Genomic DNA, 23,759 nt, shown 5'->3' with positions numbered 1-23,759 from the left:
GTTAAAGGCACTGACTCTCCAAGTGGGGAGAGTGTTAGTAAAGAGTCTGGAATGTTGCACCCGAGTACCAGGGGACGAAAACTGAGACACATTTGAACACGTTTCCCGATCACACGGTGGATCATACTCTGGGTTCCACATGCATGTATTAGCTGAATGAAGAATCCCTTAAACCTGGAGAGTTGAGACCCATGGAATGGGTACCATGCAATATGACTTCAAAGGGTCTGCATTTGCTCACCAAACCTCACCAATCCTATCACTGCTGCGTTTATGCCGCTGTACACACGCTTGATTCTCTTTCGGAGACATATAAATCCATAGGTTTTAAGATTCTTACTAGTCAGGTATATTCTTAGGCGTTTAATATGGGGTGTTGAGTCCACTTCATTGAGCAAGGAGTAGCTCTTGTCTATTACATATTTGGCTTTGGAACGGTATCTCTGCTAATTTCAATCTCTAGTTTTATGCAGCACCCCAACTCACCTTTCCCCTTAAGCAAGCATAAGTTGGTTTTCTACATTTGAGACCCTGTTCTGTTTTGTAATTCAGTTCCTGTGTAGCCAAGTTTACATTCCGTGTATTAGTGATATCTTATGATGTTTCTTTTTCTGTGTGACTTATTTCACTTAGAATCATCGTACCTGAATCCACTCATTATGCTGCTATGGGCCTGATGACATAGATTTCATTGCTGAGTGATATTGCATTGTACGTAAGTACCACAAATTCTTTATCCATTTTTCGCTTTCTGTGATATTGAACTTGTACCATAAACGAGGATCTTGTAAACAGAGCCATCCCAAACTTTGGGATGGCTGTGTCTTTTTGATCTTAATTTCCCTAAACTATAGGACCATAAGTGGAAGTGCCCTAGGCTCTGTTGCTTTGTTTGTTAGATGTTTCAGGAAACACCATACAGTTCTCCAGAGTGGCTGTTGGCAATTTACATCCCGCCCATCAGCATAACAAGGCTCCCAGTTCTCCCTGGCCTGTCCTGACTTTCTTTATTTTACACGTTTTTCAGATGACCCTTTTGACCGGGGGGCAGTGAGACTTAATTGTAGTGCAGATTTCCGTTGCAAGCTTGCTTGGTTGGCCAAAAAGGGCATATGCGTTGTTTCCTGAATATATTCAGGAAACAACGCATACGCCCTTTTTGGCCAAGTGCATCATTGTGGACGTTCTGCCCCTTTTCCTATGCTTTACATGCAATTCCAGTCTACCTCCTGAAATCGGTTTCCTGCAATTCTGCCCCGCTTTCAAGTCCTCTTGGCAACCTTACTTCAATATATTTTTTTGGACGATAGCTGTCATTTATAACTCTGCAGGTTTGTGAATTACAGTGCCCCTGAGCTCCTTTCTTCAACTCGCTTTCTTGTGAGCTGGCCGCAACACCGCAGGATTGCTTCAGGCCCTAGTGTGGTTCCGGCATGGCACGCTGAGCCTTTTGTTAATTCCTCTTCCTGGTGGGAAATGGGAGTTAAATTTGCCCGTCCAGACACCTCCAGCTAGTCTCTCATTGGTTCTCCCTATTCCTGTCCATTTTCTGCAGAAATTGCAAACTGGGCCAAACAGGAGGTTAAAGGCACTGATCTCCAAGTGGGGAGAGTGTTAGTAAAGCGTCTGGATTGTTGCACCCGAGTACCAGGGATGAAAACTGAGACACATTTGAACACGTTTCCCGATCACACGGTGGATCATACTCTGGGTTCCACATGCATGTTTCAGCTGAAGGAAGAATCCCTTAAACCTGGAGAGTTGAGACCCATGGAATGGGTACCATGCAATATGACTTCAAAGGGTCTGCATTTGCTCACCGAACCTCACCAATCCTATCACTGCTGCGTTTATGCCGCTGTACACACGCTTGATTGTCTTTCGGAGACATATAAATCCATAGGTTTTAAGATTCTTACTACTCAGGTATATTCTTAGGCGTTTAATATGGGATGTTGAGTCCACTTCGTTGTTCAAGGAATAGCTCTTGTCTATTACATATTTGGCTTATGGAAAGGTATCTGTGCTAATTTCAATCTCTGGTTTTATGCAGCACCCCAACTCACCTTTCCCCTTAAGCAAACATAAGTTGGTTTTCTACATTTGAGACCCTGTTCTGTTTTGTAATTCAGTTCCTGTGTAGCCATGTTTACATTCCGTGTAGTAGTGATATCTTATGATGTTTCTTTTTCTGTGTGACTTATTTCACTTAGAATCATCGTACCTGAATCCACTCATTATGCTGCTACGGGCCTGATGACATAGATTTCATTGCCAAGTGATATTGCATTGTACGTAAGTACCATAACTTCTTTATCCATTTTTCGCTTTCTGTGATATTGAACTTGTACCGTAAACGAGGTTCTTGTAAAGAGAGCCGTCCCAAACTTTGGGGTGGCTGTGTCTTTTTGATTTTAATTTCCCTAATCTATAGGACATAAGTGGAAGTGCCCTAGGCTCTGTTGTTTTGTTTTTTAGATGTTTCAGGAAACACCATACACTTCTCCAGAGTGGCTGTTGGCAATTTACATCCCGCCCATCAGCATAACAAGGCTCCCAGTTCTCCATGGCCTGTCCTGCCTTTCTGGATTTTACACTTTTTTCAGATGGCCCTTTTGACCGGGGGGCAGTGAGACTTCATTGTAGTGCACATTTCCTTTGCAAGCTTGCTTGGTTGGCCAAAAAGGGCATATGCGTTTTTTCCTGAATATATTCAGGAAAGAACGCATATGCCATTTTTGGCCAAGTGCATCATTGTGGACGTTCTGCCTCTTTTCCTATGCTTTACATGCAATTCCACTCTACCTCCTGAAATCGGTTTCCTGCAATTCTGCCCCGCTTTCAAGTCCTCTTGGTAGCCTTACTTCAATATATTTTTGGACGATAGCTGTCATTTATAACTCTGCAGGTTTGTGAATGACAGTGCCCCTGAGCTCCTTCCTTCAACTCACTTTCTTGTGAGCTGGCCGCAACACCGCAGGATTGCTTCAGACCCTAGTGTGGTTCCGGCATGGCACGCTTAGCCTTTGGTTAATTCCTCTTCCTGGTGGGAAATGAGAGTTAAATTTGCCCGTCCAGACACCTAGAGCTAGTCTCCCATTGGTTCTCCCTATTCCTGTTCATCTTACGCAGAAATTGCAAACTGTGCCAAACAGGAGGTTAAAGGAATGGACTCTCCAACTAGGGAGAGTGTTAGTAAAGCGTCTGGAATGTTGCACCCGAGTACCAGGGGATGAAAACTAAGACACATTTGAACACGTTTCCCGGTCACACGGTGGATCATACTCTGGGTTCCACATGCATGTTTTAGCTGAATGAAAAATCCCTTAAACCTGGAGAGTTGAGACCCATGGAATGGGTACCATGCAATATGACTTCAAAGGGTCTGCATTTGCTCACCGAACCTCACCAATCCTATCACTGCTGCGTTTTGCCGCTGTACACACGCTTGATTCTCTTTCAGAGACATATAAATCCATAGGTTTTAAGATTCTTACTAGTCAGGTATATTCTTAGGCGTTTAATATGGGGTGTTGAGTCCACTTCATTGAGCAAGGAGTAGCTCTTGTCTATTACATATTTGGCTTATGGAACGATATTTGTGCTAATTTCCATCTCTGGTTTTATGCAGCACCCCAACTCACCTTTCCCCTGAAGCAAGCATAAGTTGGTTTTCTACATTTGAGACCCTGTTCTGTTTTGTAATTCAGTTCCTGTGTAGCCAAGTTTACATTCCGTGTATTAGTGATATCTTATGATGTTTCTTTTTCTGTGCGACTTACTTCACTTAGAATCATCGTACCTGAATCCACTCATTATGCTGCTACGGGCCTGATGACATAGATTTCATTGCTGAGTGATATTGCATTGTACGTAAGTACCACAACTTCTTTATCCATTTTTCGCTTTCTGTGATATTGAAATTGTACCGTAAACGAGGTTCTTGTAAACAGAGCCGTCCCAAACTTTGGGGTCGCTGTGCCTTTTTGATTTTAATTTCCCTAATCTATACGACCATAAGTGGAAGTGCCCTAGGCTCTGCTGTTTGTTTTTTAGATGTTTCATGAAACACCATACACTTCTCCAGAGTGGCTGTTGGCAATTTACATCCCGCCCGTCAGCATAACAAGGCTCCCAGTTCTCCATGGCCTGTCCTGCCTTTCTGGATTTTACACTTTTTTCAGATGGCCCTTTTGACCGGGGGGCAGTGAGACTTTATTGTAGTGCAGATTTCCTTTGCAAGCTTGCTTGGTTGGCTAAAAAGGGCGTACGCGTTTTTTCCTGAATATATTCAGGAGAAAACGCGTACGCCCTTTTTGGCCAAGTGCATCATTGTGGACGTTCTGCCTCTTTTCCTATGCTTTACATGCAATTCCAGTCTACCTCCTGAAATCGGTTTCCTGCAATTCTGCCCCGCTTTCAAGTCCTCTTGGCAACCTTACTTCAATATATTTTTGGACGATAGCTGTCATTTATAACTCTGCAGGTTTGTGAATTACAGTGCCCCTGAGCTCCTTTCTTCAACTCGCTTTCTTGTGAGCTGGCCGCAACACCGCAGGATTGCTTCAGGCCCTAGTGTGGTTCTGGCATGGCACGCTGAGCCTTTGGTTAATTCCTCTTCTTGGTGGGAAATGAGAGTTAAATTTGCCCGTCCAGACACCTCCAGCTAGTCTCTCATTGGTTCTCCCTATTCCTGTTCATTTTCCGCAGAATTTGCAAACTGGGCCAAACAGGAGGTTAAAGGCACTGACTCTCCAAGTGGGGAGAGTGTTAGTAAAGCGTCTGTAATGTTGCACCCGAGTACCAGGGGACGAAAACTGAGACACATTTGAACACGTTTCCCGATCACATGGTGGATCATACTCTGGGTTCCACATGCATGTTTTAGCTGAAGGAAGAATCCCTTAAACCTGGAGAGTTGAGACCCATGGAATGGGTACCATGCAATATGACTTCAAAGGGTCTGCATTTGCTCACCGAACCTCACCAATCCAATCACTGCTGCATTTATGCCACTGTACACATGCTTGATTCTCTTTCGGAGACATATAAATCCATAGGTTTTAAGATTCTTACTAGTCAGGTATATTCTTAGGCGTTTAATATGGGTTGTTGAGTCCACTTTGTTGAGCAAGGAATAGCTCTTGTCTATTACATATTTGGCTTATGGAAAGGTATCTGTGCTAATTTCAATCTCTGGTTTTATGCAGCACCCCAACTCACCTTTCCCCTTAAGCAAGCATAAGTTGGTTTTCTACATTTGAGACCCTGTTCTGTTTTGTAATTCAGTTCCTGTGTAGCCAAGTTTACATTCCGTGTAGTAGTGATATGTTATGATGTTTCTTTTTCTGTGTGACTTATTTCACTTAGAATCATCGTACCGGAATCCACTCATTACGCTGCTATGGGCCTGATGACATAGATTTCATTGCTGAGTGATATTGCATTGTACGTAAGTACCACAACTTCTTTATCCATTTTTCGCTTTCTGTGATATTGAACTTGTGCCGTAAACGAGGTTCTTGTAAACAGAGCCGTCCCAAACTTTGGGGTGGCTGTCTCTTTTTGATTTTAATTTCCCTAAGCTATAGGACCATAAGTGGAAGTGCCCTAGGCTCTGTTGCTTTGTTTTTTAGATGTTTCAGGAAACACCATACAGTTCTCCAGAGTGGCTGTTGGCAATTTACATCCCGCCCAGCAGCATAACAAGGCTCCCAGTTCTCCATGGCCTGTCCTGCCTTTCTGGATTTTACACTTTTTTCAGATGGCCCTTTTGACCAGGGGGCAGTGAGACTTCATTGTAGTGCAGATTTCCTTTGCAAGCTTGCTTGTTTGGCCAAAAAGGGCGTATGTGTTTTTTCCTGAATATATTCAGGAAAAAACCCATACGCCCTTTTTGGCCAAGTGCATCATTGTGGACGTTCTGCCTCTTTTCCTATGCTTTACATGCAATTCCAGTCTACCTCCTGAAATCGGTTTCCTGTAATTCTGCCCCGCTTACAAGTCCTCTTGGCAGCCTTACTTCAATATATTTTTGGACGATAGCTGTCATTTATAACTCTGCAGGTTTGTGAATCAGAGTGCCCCTGAGCTCCTTTCTTCAACTCGCCTTCTTGTGAGCTGGCCGCACCACCGCAGGATTGCTTCAGGCCCTAGTGTGGTTCCAGCATGGCACGTTGAGCCTTTGGTTAATTCCTCTTCCTGGTGGGAAATGAGAGTTAAATTTGCCCGTCCAGACACCTCCAGCTAGTCTCTCATTGGTTCTCCCTAGTCCTGTTCATTTTCCGCAGAATTTGCAAACTGGGCCAAACAGGAGGTTAAAGGCACTGACTCTCCAAGTGGGGAGAGTGTTAGTAAAGAGTCTGGAATGTTGCACCCGAGTACCAGGGGACGAAAACTGAGACACATTTGAACACGTTTCCCGATCACACGGTGGATCATACTCTGGGTTCCACATGCATGTATTAGCTGAATGAAGAATCCCTTAAACCTGGAGAGTTGAGACCCATGGAATGGGTACCATGCAATATGACTTCAAAGGGTCTGCATTTGCTCACCAAACCTCACCAATCCTATCACTGCTGCGTTTATGCCGCTGTACACACGCTTGATTCTCTTTCGGAGACATATAAATCCATAGGTTTTAAGATTCTTACTAGTCAGGTATATTCTTAGGCGTTTAATATGGGGTGTTGAGTCCACTTCATTGAGCAAGGAGTAGCTCTTGTCTATTACATATTTGGCTTTGGAACGGTATCTCTGCTAATTTCAATCTCTAGTTTTATGCAGCACCCCAACTCACCTTTCCCCTTAAGCAAGCATAAGTTGGTTTTCTACATTTGAGACCCTGTTCTGTTTTGTAATTCAGTTCCTGTGTAGCCAAGTTTACATTCCGTGTATTAGTGATATCTTATGATGTTTCTTTTTCTGTGTGACTTATTTCACTTAGAATCATCGTACCTGAATCCACTCATTATGCTGCTATGGGCCTGATGACATAGATTTCATTGCTGAGTGATATTGCATTGTACGTAAGTACCACAAATTCTTTATCCATTTTTCGCTTTCTGTGATATTGAACTTGTACCATAAACGAGGATCTTGTAAACAGAGCCATCCCAAACTTTGGGATGGCTGTGTCTTTTTGATCTTAATTTCCCTAAACTATAGGACCATAAGTGGAAGTGCCCTAGGCTCTGTTGCTTTGTTTGTTAGATGTTTCAGGAAACACCATACAGTTCTCCAGAGTGGCTGTTGGCAATTTACATCCCGCCCATCAGCATAACAAGGCTCCCAGTTCTCCATGGCCTGTCCTGCCTTTCTGGATTTTACACGTTTTTCAGATGACCCTTTTGACCGGGGGGCAGTGAGACTTAATTGTAGTGCAGATTTCCGTTGCAAGCTTGCTTGGTTGGCCAAAAAGGGCATATGCGTTGTTTCCTGAATATATTCAGGAAACAACGCATACGCCCTTTTTGGCCAAGTGCATCATTGTGGACGTTCTGCCCCTTTTCCTATGCTTTACATGCAATTCCAGTCTACCTCCTGAAATCGGTTTCCTGCAATTCTGCCCCGCTTTCAAGTCCTCTTGGCAACCTTACTTCAATATATTTTTTTGGACGATAGCTGTCATTTATAACTCTGCAGGTTTGTGAATTACAGTGCCCCTGAGCTCCTTTCTTCAACTCGCTTTCTTGTGAGCTGGCCGCAACACCGCAGGATTGCTTCAGGCCCTAGTGTGGTTCCGGCATGGCACGCTGAGCCTTTTGTTAATTCCTCTTCCTGGTGGGAAATGGGAGTTAAATTTGCCCGTCCAGACACCTCCAGCTAGTCTCTCATTGGTTCTCCCTATTCCTGTCCATTTTCTGCAGAAATTGCAAACTGGGCCAAACAGGAGGTTAAAGGCACTGATCTCCAAGTGGGGAGAGTGTTAGTAAAGCGTCTGGATTGTTGCACCCGAGTACCAGGGATGAAAACTGAGACACATTTGAACACGTTTCCCGATCACACGGTGGATCATACTCTGGGTTCCACATGCATGTTTCAGCTGAAGGAAGAATCCCTTAAACCTGGAGAGTTGAGACCCATGGAATGGGTACCATGCAATATGACTTCAAAGGGTCTGCATTTGCTCACCGAACCTCACCAATCCTATCACTGCTGCGTTTATGCCGCTGTACACACGCTTGATTGTCTTTCGGAGACATATAAATCCATAGGTTTTAAGATTCTTACTACTCAGGTATATTCTTAGGCGTTTAATATGGGATGTTGAGTCCACTTCGTTGTTCAAGGAATAGCTCTTGTCTATTACATATTTGGCTTATGGAAAGGTATCTGTGCTAATTTCAATCTCTGGTTTTATGCAGCACCCCAACTCACCTTTCCCCTTAAGCAAACATAAGTTGGTTTTCTACATTTGAGACCCTGTTCTGTTTTGTAATTCAGTTCCTGTGTAGCCATGTTTACATTCCGTGTAGTAGTGATATCTTATGATGTTTCTTTTTCTGTGTGACTTATTTCACTTAGAATCATCGTACCTGAATCCACTCATTATGCTGCTACGGGCCTGATGACATAGATTTCATTGCCAAGTGATATTGCATTGTACGTAAGTACCATAACTTCTTTATCCATTTTTCGCTTTCTGTGATATTGAACTTGTACCGTAAACGAGGTTCTTGTAAAGAGAGCCGTCCCAAACTTTGGGGTGGCTGTGTCTTTTTGATTTTAATTTCCCTAATCTATAGGACATAAGTGGAAGTGCCCTAGGCTCTGTTGTTTTGTTTTTTAGATGTTTCAGGAAACACCATACACTTCTCCAGAGTGGCTGTTGGCAATTTACATCCCGCCCGTCAGCATAACAAGGCTCCCAGTTCTCCATGGCCTGTCCTGCCTTTCTGGATTTTACACTTTTTTCAGATGGCCCTTTTGACCGGGGGGCAGTGAGACTTCATTGTAGTGCACATTTCCTTTGCAAGCTTGCTTGGTTGGCCAAAAAGGGCATATGCGTTTTTTCCTGAATATATTCAGGAAAGAACGCATATGCCATTTTTGGCCAAGTGCATCATTGTGGACGTTCTGCCTCTTTTCCTATGCTTTACATGCAATTCCACTCTACCTCCTGAAATCGGTTTCCTGCAATTCTGCCCCGCTTTCAAGTCCTCTTGGTAGCCTTACTTCAATATATTTTTGGACGATAGCTGTCATTTATAACTCTGCAGGTTTGTGAATGACAGTGCCCCTGAGCTCCTTCCTTCAACTCACTTTCTTGTGAGCTGGCCGCAACACCGCAGGATTGCTTCAGACCCTAGTGTGGTTCCGGCATGGCACGCTTAGCCTTTGGTTAATTCCTCTTCCTGGTGGGAAATGAGAGTTAAATTTGCCCGTCCAGACACCTAGAGCTAGTCTCCCATTGGTTCTCCCTATTCCTGTTCATCTTACGCAGAAATTGCAAACTGTGCCAAACAGGAGGTTAAAGGAATGGACTCTCCAACTAGGGAGAGTGTTAGTAAAGCGTCTGGAATGTTGCACCCGAGTACCAGGGGATGAAAACTAAGACACATTTGAACACGTTTCCCGGTCACACGGTGGATCATACTCTGGGTTCCACATGCATGTTTTAGCTGAATGAAAAATCCCTTAAACCTGGAGAGTTGAGACCCATGGAATGGGTACCATGCAATATGACTTCAAAGGGTCTGCATTTGCTCACCGAACCTCACCAATCCTATCACTGCTGCGTTTTGCCGCTGTACACACGCTTGATTCTCTTTCAGAGACATATAAATCCATAGGTTTTAAGATTCTTACTAGTCAGGTATATTCTTAGGCGTTTAATATGGGGTGTTGAGTCCACTTCATTGAGCAAGGAGTAGCTCTTGTCTATTACATATTTGGCTTATGGAACGATATTTGTGCTAATTTCCATCTCTGGTTTTATGCAGCACCCCAACTCACCTTTCCCCTGAAGCAAGCATAAGTTGGTTTTCTACATTTGAGACCCTGTTCTGTTTTGTAATTCAGTTCCTGTGTAGCCAAGTTTACATTCCGTGTATTAGTGATATCTTATGATGTTTCTTTTTCTGTGCGACTTACTTCACTTAGAATCATCGTACCTGAATCCACTCATTATGCTGCTACGGGCCTGATGACATAGATTTCATTGCTGAGTGATATTGCATTGTACGTAAGTACCACAACTTCTTTATCCATTTTTCGCTTTCTGTGATATTGAAATTGTACCGTAAACGAGGTTCTTGTAAACAGAGCCGTCCCAAACTTTGGGGTCGCTGTGCCTTTTTGATTTTAATTTCCCTAATCTATACGACCATAAGTGGAAGTGCCCTAGGCTCTGCTGTTTGTTTTTTAGATGTTTCATGAAACACCATACACTTCTCCAGAGTGGCTGTTGGCAATTTACATCCCGCCCGTCAGCATAACAAGGCTCCCAGTTCTCCATGGCCTGTCCTGCCTTTCTGGATTTTACACTTTTTTCAGATGGCCCTTTTGACCGGGGGGCTGTGAGACTTCATTGTAGTGCAGATTTCCTTGGCAAGCTTGCTTGGTTGGCCAAAAAGGGCGTATGCGTTTTTTCCTGAATATATTCAGGAAAAACCGCATACGCCCTTTTTGGCCAAGTGCATCATTGTGGACGTTCTACCTCTTTTCCTATGCTTTACATGCAATTCCAGTCTACCTACTGAAATTGGTTTCCTGCAATTCTGCCCCATTTTCAAGTCCTCTTGGCAGCCTACTTCAATATATTTTTGGATGATAGCTGTCATTTATAACTCTGCAGGTTTGTGAATGACAGTGCCCCTGAGCTCCTTTCTTCAACTCGCTTTCTTGTGAGCTGGCCGCAACACCGCAGGATTGCTTCAGGCGCTACTGTGGTTCCGGCATGGCACACTGAGCCTTTGGTTAATTCCTCTTCCTGGTGGGAAATGAGAGTTAAATTTGCCCGTCCAGACACCTCCAGCTAGTCTCTCATTGGTTCTCCCTATTCCTGTTCATCTTCCGTAGAAATTGCAAGCTGGGCCAAACAGGAGGTTAAAGGCACTGACTCTCCAAGTGTTGAGAGTGTTAGTAAAGCACCTGGAATGTTGCACCCGAGTACCAGGGGACGAAAACTGAGACACATTTGAACACGTTTCCCGATCACACGGTGGATCATACTCTGGGTTCCACATGCATGTTTTAGCTGAAGGAAGAATCCCTTAAACCTGGAGAGTTGAGACCCATGGAATGGGTACCATGCAATATGACTTCAAAGGGTGTGCATTTGCTCACTGATCCTCACCAATCCTATCACTGCTGCGTTTATGCCGCTGTACACACACTAGATTCTCTTTCGGAGACATATAAATCCATAGGTTTTAAGATTCTTACTAGTCAGTTATATTCTTAGGCGTTTAATATGGGGTGTTGAGTCCACTTCGTTGAGCAAGGAGTAGCTCTTGTCTATTACATATTTGGCTTATGGAACGCTATCTGTGCTAATTTCAATCTCTGGTTTTATGCTGCACCCCAACTCACCTTTCCCCTTAAGCAAGCATAAGTTGGTTTTCTACATTTGAGACCCTGTTCTGTTTTGTAATTCAGTTCCTGTGTAGCCAAGTTTACATTCCGTGTAGTAGTGATATCTTATGATGTTTCTTTTTCTGTGTGACTTATTTCACTTAGAATCATCGTACCTGAATCCACTCATTATGCTGCTACGGGCCTGATGACATAGATTTCATTGCTGAGTGATATTGCATTGTACGTAAGTACCACAACTTCTTTATCCATTTTTCGCTTTCTGTGATATTGAACTTGTACCGTAAACGAGGTTCTTGTAAACAGAGCCGTCCCAAACTTTGGGGTGGCTGTGTCTTTTTGATTTTAATTTCCCTAAGCTATAGGACCATAAGTGGAAGTGCCCTAGTCTCTGTTGCTTTGTTTCTTAGATGTTTCAGGAAACACCATACACTTCTCCAGAGTGGCTGTTGGCAATTTACATCCCGCCCATCAGCATAACAAGGCTCCCAGTTCTCCATGGCCTGTCCTGCCTTTCTGGATTTTACACTTTTTTCAGATGGCCCTTTTGACCGGGGGGCAGTGAGACTTCATTGTAGTGCAGATTTCCTTGGCAAGCTTGCTTGGTTGGCCAAAAAGTGCGTATGCGTTTTTTCCTGAATATATTCAGGAAAAAACGCATACGCCCTTTTTGGCCAAGTGCATCATTGTGGACGTTCTACCTCTTCTCCTATGCTTTACATGCAATTCCAGTCTACCTACTGAAATTGGTTTCCTGCAATTCTGCCCCGTTTTCAAGTCCTCTTGGCAGCCTTACTTCAATATATTTTTGGATGATAGCTGTCATTTATAACTCTGCAGGTTTGTGAATGACAGTGCCCCTGAGCTCCTTTCTTCAACTCGCTTTCTTGTGAGCTGGCCGCAACACCGCAGGATTGCTTCAGGCGCTACTGTGGTTCTGGCATGGCACACTGAGCCTTTGGTTAATTCCTCTTCCTGGTGGGAAATGAGAGTTAAATTTGCCCGTCCAGACACCTCCAGCTAGTCTCTCATTGGTTCTCCCTATTCCTGTTCATCTTCCGTAGAAATTGCAAGCTGGGCCAAACAGGAGGTTAAAGGCACTGACTCTCCAAGTGTTGAGAGTGTTAGTAAAGCACCTGGAATGTTGCACCCGAGTACCAGGGGACGAAAACTGAGACACATTTGAACACGTTTCCCGATCACACGGTGGATCATACTCTGGGTTCCACATGCATGTTTTAGCTGAAGGAAGAATCCCTTAAACCTGGAGAGTTGAGACCCATGGAATGGGTACCATGCAATATGACTTCAAAGGGTGTGCATTTGCTCACCGATCCTCACCAATCCTATCACTGCTGCGTTTATGCCGCTGTACACACACTAGATTCTCTTTCGGAGACATATAAATCCATAGGTTTTAAGATTCTTACTAGTCAGTTATATTCTTAGGCGTTTAATATGGGGTGTTGAGTCCACTTCGTTGAGCAAGGTGTAGCTCTTGTCTATTACATATTTGGCTTATGGAACGCTATCTGTGCTAATTTCAATCTCTGGTTTTATGCTGCACCCCAACTCACCTTTCCCCTTAAGCAAGCATAAGTTGGTTTTCTACATTTGAGACCCTGTTCTGTTTTGTAATTCAGTTCCTGTGTAGCCAAGTTTACATTCCGTGTAGTAGTGATATCTTATGATGTTTCTTTTTCTGTGTGACTTATTTCACTTAGAATCATCGTACCTGAATCCACTCATTATGCTGCTACGGGCCTGATGACATAGATTTCATTGCTGAGTGATATTGCATTGTACGTAAGTACCACAACTTCTTTATCCATTTTTCGCTTTCTGTGATATTGAACTTGTACCGTAAACGAGGTTCTTGTAAACAGAGCCGTCCCAAACTTTGGGGTGGCTGTGTCTTTTTGATTTTAATTTCCCTAAGCTATAGGACCATAAGTGGAAGTGCCCTAGGCTCTGTTGCTTTGTTTCTTAGATGTTTCAGGAAACACCATACACTTCTCCAGAGTGGCTGTTGGCAATTTACATCCCGCCCATCAGCATAACAAGGCTCCCAGTTCTCCATGGCCTGTCCTGCCTTTCTGGATTTTACACTTTTTTCAGATGGCCCTTTTGACTGGGGGGCAGTGAGACTTCATTGTAGTGCAGATTTCCTTGGCAAGCTTGCTTGGTTGGCCAAAAAGGGCATATGCGTTTTTTCCTGAATATATTCAGGAAAAAACGCATACGCCCTTTTTGGCCAAGTGCATCATTGTGGACGTTCTACCTCTTTTCCTATGCTTTACATGCAATTCCAGTTTACCTACTGAAATTGGTTTCCTGCAATTCTGCCCCGTTTTCAAGTCCCCTGGCAGCCTACTTCAATATATTTTTGGATGATAGCTGTCATTTATAACTCTGCAGGTTTGTGAATGACAGTGCCCCTGAGCTCCTTTCTTCAACTCGCTTTCTTGTGAGCTGGCCGCAACACCGCAGGATTGCTTCAGGCCCTACTGTGGTTCCGGCATGGCACACTGAGCCTTTGGTTAATTCCTCTTCCTGGTGGGAAATGAGAGTTAAATTTGTCCGTCCAGACACCTCCAGCTAGTCTCTCATTGGTTCTCCCTATTCCTGTTCATCTTCCGTAGAAATTGCAAGCTGGGCCAAACAGGAGGTTAAAGGCACTGACTCTCCAAGTGTTGAGAGTGTTAGTAAAGCACCTGGAATGTTGCACCCGAGTACCAGGGGACGAAAACTGAGACACATTTGAACACGTTTCCCGATCACACGGTGGATCATACTCTGGGTTCCACATGCATGTTTTAGCTGAAGGAAGAATCCCTTAAACCTGGAGAGTTGAGACCCATGGAATGGGTACCATGCAATATGACTTCAAAGGGTCTGCATTTGCTCACCGATCCTCACCAATCCTATCACTGCTGCGTTTATGCCGCTGTACACACGCTTGATTCTCTTTCGGAGACATATAAATCCATAGGTTTGAAGATTCTTACTAGTCAGGTATATTCTTAGGCGTTTAATATGGGGTGTTGAGTCCACTTCGTTGAGCAAGGAGTAGCTCTTGTTTATTACATATTTGGCTTATGGAACGGTATCTGTGCTAATTTCAATCTCTGGTTTTATGCAGCACCCCAAATCACCTTTCCCCTTAAGCAAGCATAAGTTGGTTTTCTACATTTGAGACCCTGTTCTGTTTTGTAATTCAGTTCCTGTGTAGCCAAGTTTACATTCCGTGTAGTAGTGATATCTTATGATGTTTCTTTTTCTGTGTGACTTATTTCACTTAGAATCATCGTACCTGAATCCACTCATTATGCTGCTACGGGCCTGATGACATAGATTTCATTGCTGAGTGATATTGCATTGTACGTACCACAACTTCTTTATCCATTTTTCGCTTTCTGTGATATTGAACTTGTACCGTAAATGAGGTTCTTGTAAACAGAGCCGTCCCAAACTTTCGAGTGGCTGTTTCTTTTTGATTTTAATTTCCCTAAGCTATAGGACCATATGTGGAAGTGCCCTAGGCTCTGTTGCTTTGTTTCTTAGATGTTTCAGGAAACACCATACACTTCTCCAGAGTGGCTGTTGGCAATTTACATCCCACCCATCAGCATAACAAGGCTCCCAGTTCTCCATGGCCTGTCCTGCCTTTCTGGATTTTACACTTTTTTCAGATGGCCCTTTTGACCGGGGGGCTGTGAGACTTCATTGTAGTGCAGATTTCCTTGGCAAGCTTGCTTGGTTGGCCAAAAAGGGCGTATGCGTTTTTTCCTGAATATATTCAGGAAAAACCGCATACGCCCTTTTTGGCCAAGTGCATCATTGTGGACGTTCTACCTCTTTTCCTATGCTTTACATGCAATTCCAGTCTACCTACTGAAATTGGTTTCCTGCAATTCTGCCCCATTTTCAAGTCCTCTTGGCAGCCTACTTCAATATATTTTTGGATGATAGCTGTCATTTATAACTCTGCAGGTTTGTGAATGACAGTGCCCCTGAGCTCCTTTCTTCAACTCGCTTTCTTGTGAGCTGGCCGCAACACCGCAGGATTGCTTCAGGCGCTACTGTGGTTCCGGCATGGCACACTGAGCCTTTGGTTAATTCCTCTTCCTGGTGGGAAATGAGAGTTAAATTTGCCCGTCCAGACACCTCCAGCTAGTCTCTCATTGGTTCTCCCTATTCCTGTTCATCTTCCGTAGAAATTGCAAGCTGGGCCAAACAGGAGGTTAAAGGCACTGACTCTCCAAGTGTTGAGAGTGTTAGTAAAGCACCTGGAATGTTGCACCCGAGTACCAGGGGACGAAAACTGAGACACATTTGAACACGTTTCCCGATCACACGGTGGATCATACTCTGGGTTCCACATGCATGTTTTAGCTGAAGGAAGAATCCCTTAAACCTGGAGAGTTGAGACCCATGGAATGGGTACCATGCAATATGACTTCAAAGGGTGTGCATTTGCTCACCGATCCTCACCAATCCTATCACTGCTGCGTTTATGCCGCTGTACACACACTAGATTCTCTTTCGGAGACATATAAATCCATAGGTTTTAAGATTCTTACTAGTCAGTTATATTCTTAGGCGTTTAATATGGGGTGTTGAGTCCACTTCGTTGAGCAAGGAGTAGCTCTTGTCTATTACATATTTGGCTTATGGAACGCTATCTGTGCTAATTTCAATCTCTGGTTTTATGCTGCACCCCAACTCACCTTTCCCCTTAAGCAAGCATAAGTTGGTTTTCTACATTTGAGACCCTGTTCTGTTTTGTAATTCAGTTCCTGTGTAGCCAAGTTTACATTCCGTGTAGTAGTGATATCTTATGATGTTTCTTTTTCTGTGTGACTTATTTCACTTAGAATCATCGTACCTGAATCCACTCATTATGCTGCTACGGGCCTGATGACATAGATTTCATTGCTGAGTGATATTGCATTGTACGTAAGTACCACAACTTCTTTATCCATTTTTCGCTTTCTGTGATATTGAACTTGTACCGTAAACGAGGTTCTTGTAAACAGAGCCGTCCCAAACTTTGGGGTGGCTGTGTCTTTTTGATTTTAATTTCCCTAAGCTATAGGACCATAAGTGGAAGTGCCCTAGGCTCTGTTGCTTTGTTTCTTAGATGTTTCAGGAAACACCATACACTTCTCCAGAGTGGCTGTTGGCAATTTACATCCCGCCCATCAGCATAACAAGGCTCCCAGTTCTCCATGGCCTGTCCTGCCTTTCTGGATTTTACACTTTTTTCAGATGGCCCTTTTGACTGGGGGGCAGTGAGACTTCATTGTAGTGCAGATTTCCTTGGCAAGCTTGCTTGGTTGGCCAAAAAGGGCATATGCGTTTTTTCCTGAATATATTCAGGAAAAAACGCATACGCCCTTTTTGGCCAAGTGCATCATTGTGGACGTTCTACCTCTTTTCCTATGCTTTACATGCAATTCCAGTTTACCTACTGAAATTGGTTTCCTGCAATTCTGCCCCGTTTTCAAGTCCTCTTGGCAGCCTACTTCAATATATTTTTGGATGATAGCTGTCATTTATAACTCTGCAGGTTTGTGAATGACAGTGCCCCTGAGCTCCTTTCTTCAACTCGCTTTCTTGTGAGCTGGCCGCAACACCGCAGGATTGCTTCAGGCCCTACTGTGGTTCCGGCATGGCACACTGAGCCTTTGGTTAATTCCTCTTCCTGGTGGGAAATGAGAGTTAAATTTGTCCGTCCAGACACCTCCAGCTAGTCTCTCATTGGTTCTCCCTATTCCTGTTCATCTTCCGTAGAAATTGCAAGCTGGGCCAAACAGGAGGTTAAAGGCACTGACTCTCCAAGTGTTGAGAGTGTTAGTAAAGCACCTGGAATGTTGCACCCGAGTACCAGGGGACGAAAACTGAGACACATTTGAACACGTTTCCCGATCACACGGTGGATCATACTCTGGGTTCCACATGCATGTTTTAGCTGAAGGAAGAATCCCTTAAACCTGGAGAGTTGAGACCCATGGAATGGGTACCATGCAATATGACTTCAAAGGGTCTGCATTTGCTCACCGATCCTCACCAATCCTATCACTGCTGCGTTTATGCCGCTGTACACACGCTTGATTCTCTTTCGGAGACATATAAATCCATAGGTTTGAAGATTCTTACTAGTCAGGTATATTCTTAGGCGTTTAATATGGGGTGTTGAGTCCACTTCGTTGAGCAAGGAGTAGCTCTTGTTTATTACATATTTGGCTTATGGAACGGTATCTGTGCTAATTTCAATCTCTGGTTTTATGCAGCACCCCAACTCACCTTTCCCCTTAAGCAAGCATAAGTTGGTTTTCTACATTTGAGACCCTGTTCTGTTTTGTAATTCAGTTCCTGTGTAGCCAAGTTTACATTCCGTGTAGTAGTGATATCTTATGATGTTTCTTTTTCTGTGTGACTTATTTCACTTAGAATCATCGTACCTGAATCCACTCATTATGCTGCTACGGGCCTGATGACATAGATTTCATTGCTGAGTGATATTGCATTGTACGTATGTACCACAACTTCTTTATCCATTTTTCGCTTTCTGTGATATTGAACTTGTACCGTAAATGACATTCTTGTAAACAGAGCTGTCCCAAACTTTCGAGTGGCTGTTTCTTTTTTATTTTAATTTCCCTAAGCTATAGGACCATATGTGGAAGTGCCCTAGGCTCTGTTGCTTTGTTTCTTAGATGTTTCAGGAAACACCATACACTTCTCCAGAGTGGCTGTTGGCAATTTACATCCCGCCCATCAGCATAACAAGGCTCCCAGTTCTCCATGGCCTGTCCTGCCTTTCTGGATTTTACACTTTTTTCAGATGGCCCTTTTGACCGGGGGGCAGTGAGACTTCATTGTAGTGCAGATTTCCTTGGCAAGCTTGCTTGGTTGGCCAAAAAGGGCTTATGCGTTTTTCCCTGAATATATTCAGGAGAAAACGCATACGCCCTTTTTGGCCAAGTGCATCATTGTGGACGTCCTGCCTCTTTTCCTATGCTTTACATGCAATTCCAGTCTACCTCCTGAAATCGGTTTCCTGCAATTCTGCCCTGCTTTCAAGTCCTCTTGGCAGCCTTATTTCAGTATATTTTTGGACGATAGCTGTCATTTATAAATCTGCAGGTTTGTGAATGACAGTGACCCTGAGCTCCTTTCTTCAACTCACTTTCTTGTGAGCTGGCCGCAACACCGCAGGATTCCTTCAGGCCCTAGTGCGGTTCTGGCATGGCACGCTGAGCCTTTGGTTAATTCCTCTTCCTGGTGGGAAATGAGAGTTAAATTTGCCCGTCCAGACACCTCCAGCTAGTATCTCATTGGTTTTCCCTATTCCTGTTCATCTTCCGCAGTAATTGCAAACTGGGCCAAACAGGAGGTTAAAGGCACTGACTCTCCAAGTGGGGAGAGTGTTAGTAAAGCGTCTGGAATGTTGCACCCGAGTACCAGGGGATGAAAACTGAGACACATTTGAACACATTTCCCAATCAAATGGTGGATCATAATCTGGGTTCCACATGCATGTTTTAGCTGAAGGAAGAATCCCTTAAACCTGGAGAGTTGAGACCCATGGAATGGGTACCATGCAATACGAATTCAAAGGGTCTGCATTTGCTCACCGAACCTCACCAATCCTATCACTGCTGCGTTTATGCCGCTCTACACGCTTGATTCTCTTTCGGAGACAAATAAATCCATAGGTTTTAATATTCTCACTAGTCAGGTATATTCTTAGGCGTTTAATATGGGGTGTTGAGTCCACTTCGTTGAGCAAGGAGTAGCTCTTGTCTATGATATATTTGGCTTATGAAATTGTATCTGTGCTAATTTCAATCTCTGGTTTTATGCAGCACCCCAACTCACCTTTCCCCTTAAGCAAGCATAAGTTGGTTTTCTACATTTGAGATCCTGTTCTGCTTTGTAATTCAGTTCCTGTGTAGCCAAGTTTACATTCCGTGTAGTTGTGATATCTTATGATGTTTCTTTTTCTGTGTGACTTATTTCACTTAGAATCATCGTACCTGAATCCACTCATTATGCTGCTACGGGCCTGATGACATAGATTTCATTGCTGAGTGATATTGCATTGTACGTAAGTACCACAACTTCTTTATCCATTTTTCACTTTCTGCGATATTGAACGTGTAACGTAAACGAGGTTTTTGTAAACAGAGCCATCCCAAACTTTGGGTGGCTGTGTCTTTTTGATTTTAATTTCCCTAAGCTATAGGACCATATGTGGAAGTGCCCTAGGCTCTGTTGCTTTGTTTTTTAGATGTTTCAGGAAACACCATACACTTCTCCAGAGTGGCTGTTGGCAATTTACATCCCGCCCCTCAGCATAACAAGGCTCCCAGTTCTCCATGGCCTGTCCTGCCTTTCTGGATTTTACACTTTTTTCAAATGGCCCTTTTGACCGGGGGGCAGTGAGACTTCATTGTAGTGCAGATTTCCTTGGCAAGCTTGCTTGGTTGGCCAAAAAGGGCGTATGCGTTTTTTCCTGAATATATTCAGGAAAAAACGCATACGCCCTTTTTGGCCAAGTGCATCACTGTGGACGTTCTGCCTTCTTTCCTATGCTTTACATGCAATTCCAGTCTACCTCCTGAAATCGGTTTCCTGCAATTCTGCCCCGCTTTCAAGTCCTCTTGGCAGCCTTACTTCAATATATTTTTGGATGATAGCTGTCATTTATAACTCTGCAGGTTTGTGAATGACAGTGCCCCTGAGCTCCTTTCTTCAACTCGCTTTCTTGTGAGCTGGCCGCAGCACCACAGGATTGCTTCAGACCCTAGTGTGGTTCCGGCATGGCACACTGAGCCTTTGGTTAATTCCTCTTCCTGGTGGGAAATGAGAGTTAAATTTGCCCGTCCAGACACCTCCAGCTAGTCTCTCATTGGTTCTCCCTATTCCTGTTCATCTTCCGCAGAAATTGCAAGCTGGGCCAAACAGGAGGTTAAAGGCACTGACTCTCCAAGTGGGGAGAGTGTTAGTAAAGCATCTGGAATGTTGCACCCGAGTACCAGGGGACGAAAACTGAGACACATTTGAACACGTTTCCCGATCACACGGTGGATCATATTCTGGGTTCCACATGCATGTTTTAGCTGAAGGAAGAATCCCTTAAACCTGGAGAGTTGAGACCCATGGAATGGGTACCATGCAATACGAATTCAAAGGGTCTGCATTTGCTCACCGAACCTCACCAATCCTATCACTGCTGCGTTTATGCCGCTCTACACGCTTGATTCTCTTTCGGAGACATATAAATCCATAGGTTTTAATATTCTCACTAGTCAGGTATATTCTTAGGCGTTTAATATGGGGTGTTGAGTCCACTTCGTTGAGCAAGGAGTAGCTCTTGTCTATTACATATTTGGCTTATGGAATGGTATCTGTGCTAATTTCAATCTCTGGTTTTATGCAGCACCCCAACTCACCTTTCCCCTTAAGCAAGCATAAGTTGGTTTTCTACATTTGACACCCTGTTCTGTTTTGTAATTGAGTTCCTGTGTAGCCAAGTTTACATTCCGAGTAGTAGTGATATCTTATGATGTTTCTTTTTCTGTGTGACTTATTTCACTTAGAATCATCGTACCTGAATCCACTCATTATGCTGCTACGGGCCTGATGACATAGATTTCATTGCTGAGTGATATTGCATTGTACGTAAATACCACAACTTCTTTATCCATTTTTCGCTTTCTGTGATATTGAACTTGTACCGTAAACGAGGTTCTTGTAAACAGAGCCGTCCCAAACTTTGGGGTGGCTGTGTCTTTTTGATTTTAATTTCCCTAAGCTATAGGACCATAAGTGGAAGTGCCCTAGGCTCTGTTGCTTTGTTTCTTAGATGTTTCAGGAAACACCATACACTTCTCCAGAGTGGCTGTTGGCAATTTACATCCCGCCCATCAGCATAACAAGGCTCCCAGTTCTCCATGGCCTGTCCTGCCTTTCTGGATTTTACACTTTTTTCAGATGGCCCTTTTGACCGGGGGGCAGTGAGACTTCATTGTAGTGCAGATTTCCTTGGCAAGCTTGCTTGGTTGGCCAAAAAGTGCGTATGCGTTTTTTCCTGAATATATTCAGGAAAAAACGCATACGCCCTTTTTGGCCAAGTGCATCATTGTGGACGTTCTACCTCTTCTCCTATGCTTTACATGCAATTCCAGTCTACCTACTGAAATTGGTTTCCTGCAATTCTGCCCCGTTTTCAAGTCCTCTTGGCAGCCTTACTTCAATATATTTTTGGATGATAGCTGTCATTTATAACTCTGCAGGTTTGTGAATGACAGTGCCCCTGAGCTCCTTTCTTCAACTCGCTTTCTTGTGAGCTGGCCGCAACACCGCAGGATTGCTTCAGGCCCTACTGTGGTTCCGGCATGGCACACTGAGCCTTTGGTTAATTCCTCTTCCTGGTGGGAAATGAGAGTTAAATTTGCCCGTCCGGACACCTCCAGCTAGTCTCTCATTAGTTCTCCCTATTCCTGTTCATCTTCCGTAGAAATTGCAAGCTGGGCCAAACAGGAGGTTAAAGGCACTGACTCTCCAAGTGTTGAGAGTGTTAGTAAAGCACCTGGAATGTTGCACCCGAGTACCAGGGGACGAAAACTGAGACACATTTGAACACGTTTCCCGATCACACGGTGGATCATACTCTGGGTTCCACATGCATGTTTTAGCTGAAGGAAGAATCCCTTAAACCTGGAGAGTTGAGACCCATGGAATGGGTACCATGCAATATGACTTCAAAGGGTCTGCATTTGCTCACCGATCCTCACCAATCCTATCACTGCTGCGTTTATGCCGCTGTACACATGCTTGATTCTCTTTCGGAGACATATAAATCCATAGGTTTTAAGATTCTTACTAGTCAGGTATATTCTTAGGCGTTTAATATGGGGTGTTGAGTCCACTTCGTTGAGCAAGGAGTAGCTCTTGTTTATTACATATTTGGCTTATGGAACGGTATCTGTGCTAATTTCAATCTCTGGTTTTATGCAGCACCCCAACTCACCTTTCCCCTTAAGCAAGCATAAGTTGGTTTTCTACATTTGAGACCCTGTTCTGTTTTGTAATTCAGTTCCTGTGTAGCCAAGTTTACATTCCGTGTAGTAGTGATATCTTATGATGTTTCTTTTTCTGTGTGACTTATTTCACTTAGAATCATCGTACCTGAATCCACTCATTATGCTGCTACGGGCCTGATGACATAGATTTCATTGCTGAGTGATATTGCATTGTACGTAAGTACCACAACTTCTTTATCCATTTTTCGCTTTCTGTGATATTGAACTTGTACCGTAAACGAGGTTCTTGTAAACAGAGCTGTCCCAAACTTTCGAGTGGCTGTTTCTTTTTGATTTTAATTTCCCTAAGCTATAGGACCATATGTGGAAGTGCCCTAGGCTCTGTTGCTTTGTTTCTTAGATGTTTCAGGAAACACCATACACTTCTCCAGAGTGGCTGTTGGCAATTTACATCCCACCCATCAGCATAACAAGGCTCCCAGTTCTCCATGGCCTGTCCTGCCTTTCTGGATTTTACACTTTTTTCAGATGGCCCTTTTGACCGGGGGGCAGTGAGACTTCATTGTAGTGCAGATTTCCTTGGCAAGCTTGCTTGGTTGGCCAAAAAGGGCGTATGTGTTTTTTCCTGAATATATTCAGGAGAAAACGCATACGCTCTTTTTGGCCAAGTGCATCGTTGTGGACGTTTTCCTCTTTTCCTATGCTTTACATGCAATTCCAGTCTACCTCCTGAAATCGGTTTCCTGCAATTCTGCCCCGCTTTCAAGTCCTCTTGGCAGCCTTATTTCAGTATATTTTTGGACGATAGCTGTCATTTATAAATCTGCAGGTTTGTGAATGACAGTGACCCTGAGCTCCTTTCTTCAACTCACTTTCTTGTGAGCTGGCCGCAACACCGCAGGATTCCTTCAGGCCCTAGTGCGGTTCTGGCATGGCACGCTGAGCCTTTGGTTAATTCCTCTTCCTGGTGGGAAATGAGAGTTAAATTTGCCCGTCCAGACACCTCCAGCTAGTATCTCATTGGTTTTCCCTATTCCTGTTCATCTTCCGCAGTAATTGCAAACTGGGCCAAACAGGAGGTTAAAGGCACTGACTCTCCAAGTGGGGAGAGTGTTAGTAAAGCGTCTGGAATGTTGCACCCGAGTACCAGGGGATGAAAAC

The sequence above is a fragment of the Orcinus orca genome, chromosome 2 (assembly GCF_937001465.1).
Source record: "Orcinus orca chromosome 2, mOrcOrc1.1, whole genome shotgun sequence".
Lineage (NCBI taxonomy): Eukaryota > Metazoa > Chordata > Mammalia > Artiodactyla > Delphinidae > Orcinus > Orcinus orca.
Note: the sequence above shows the minus strand (reverse complement) of the source record.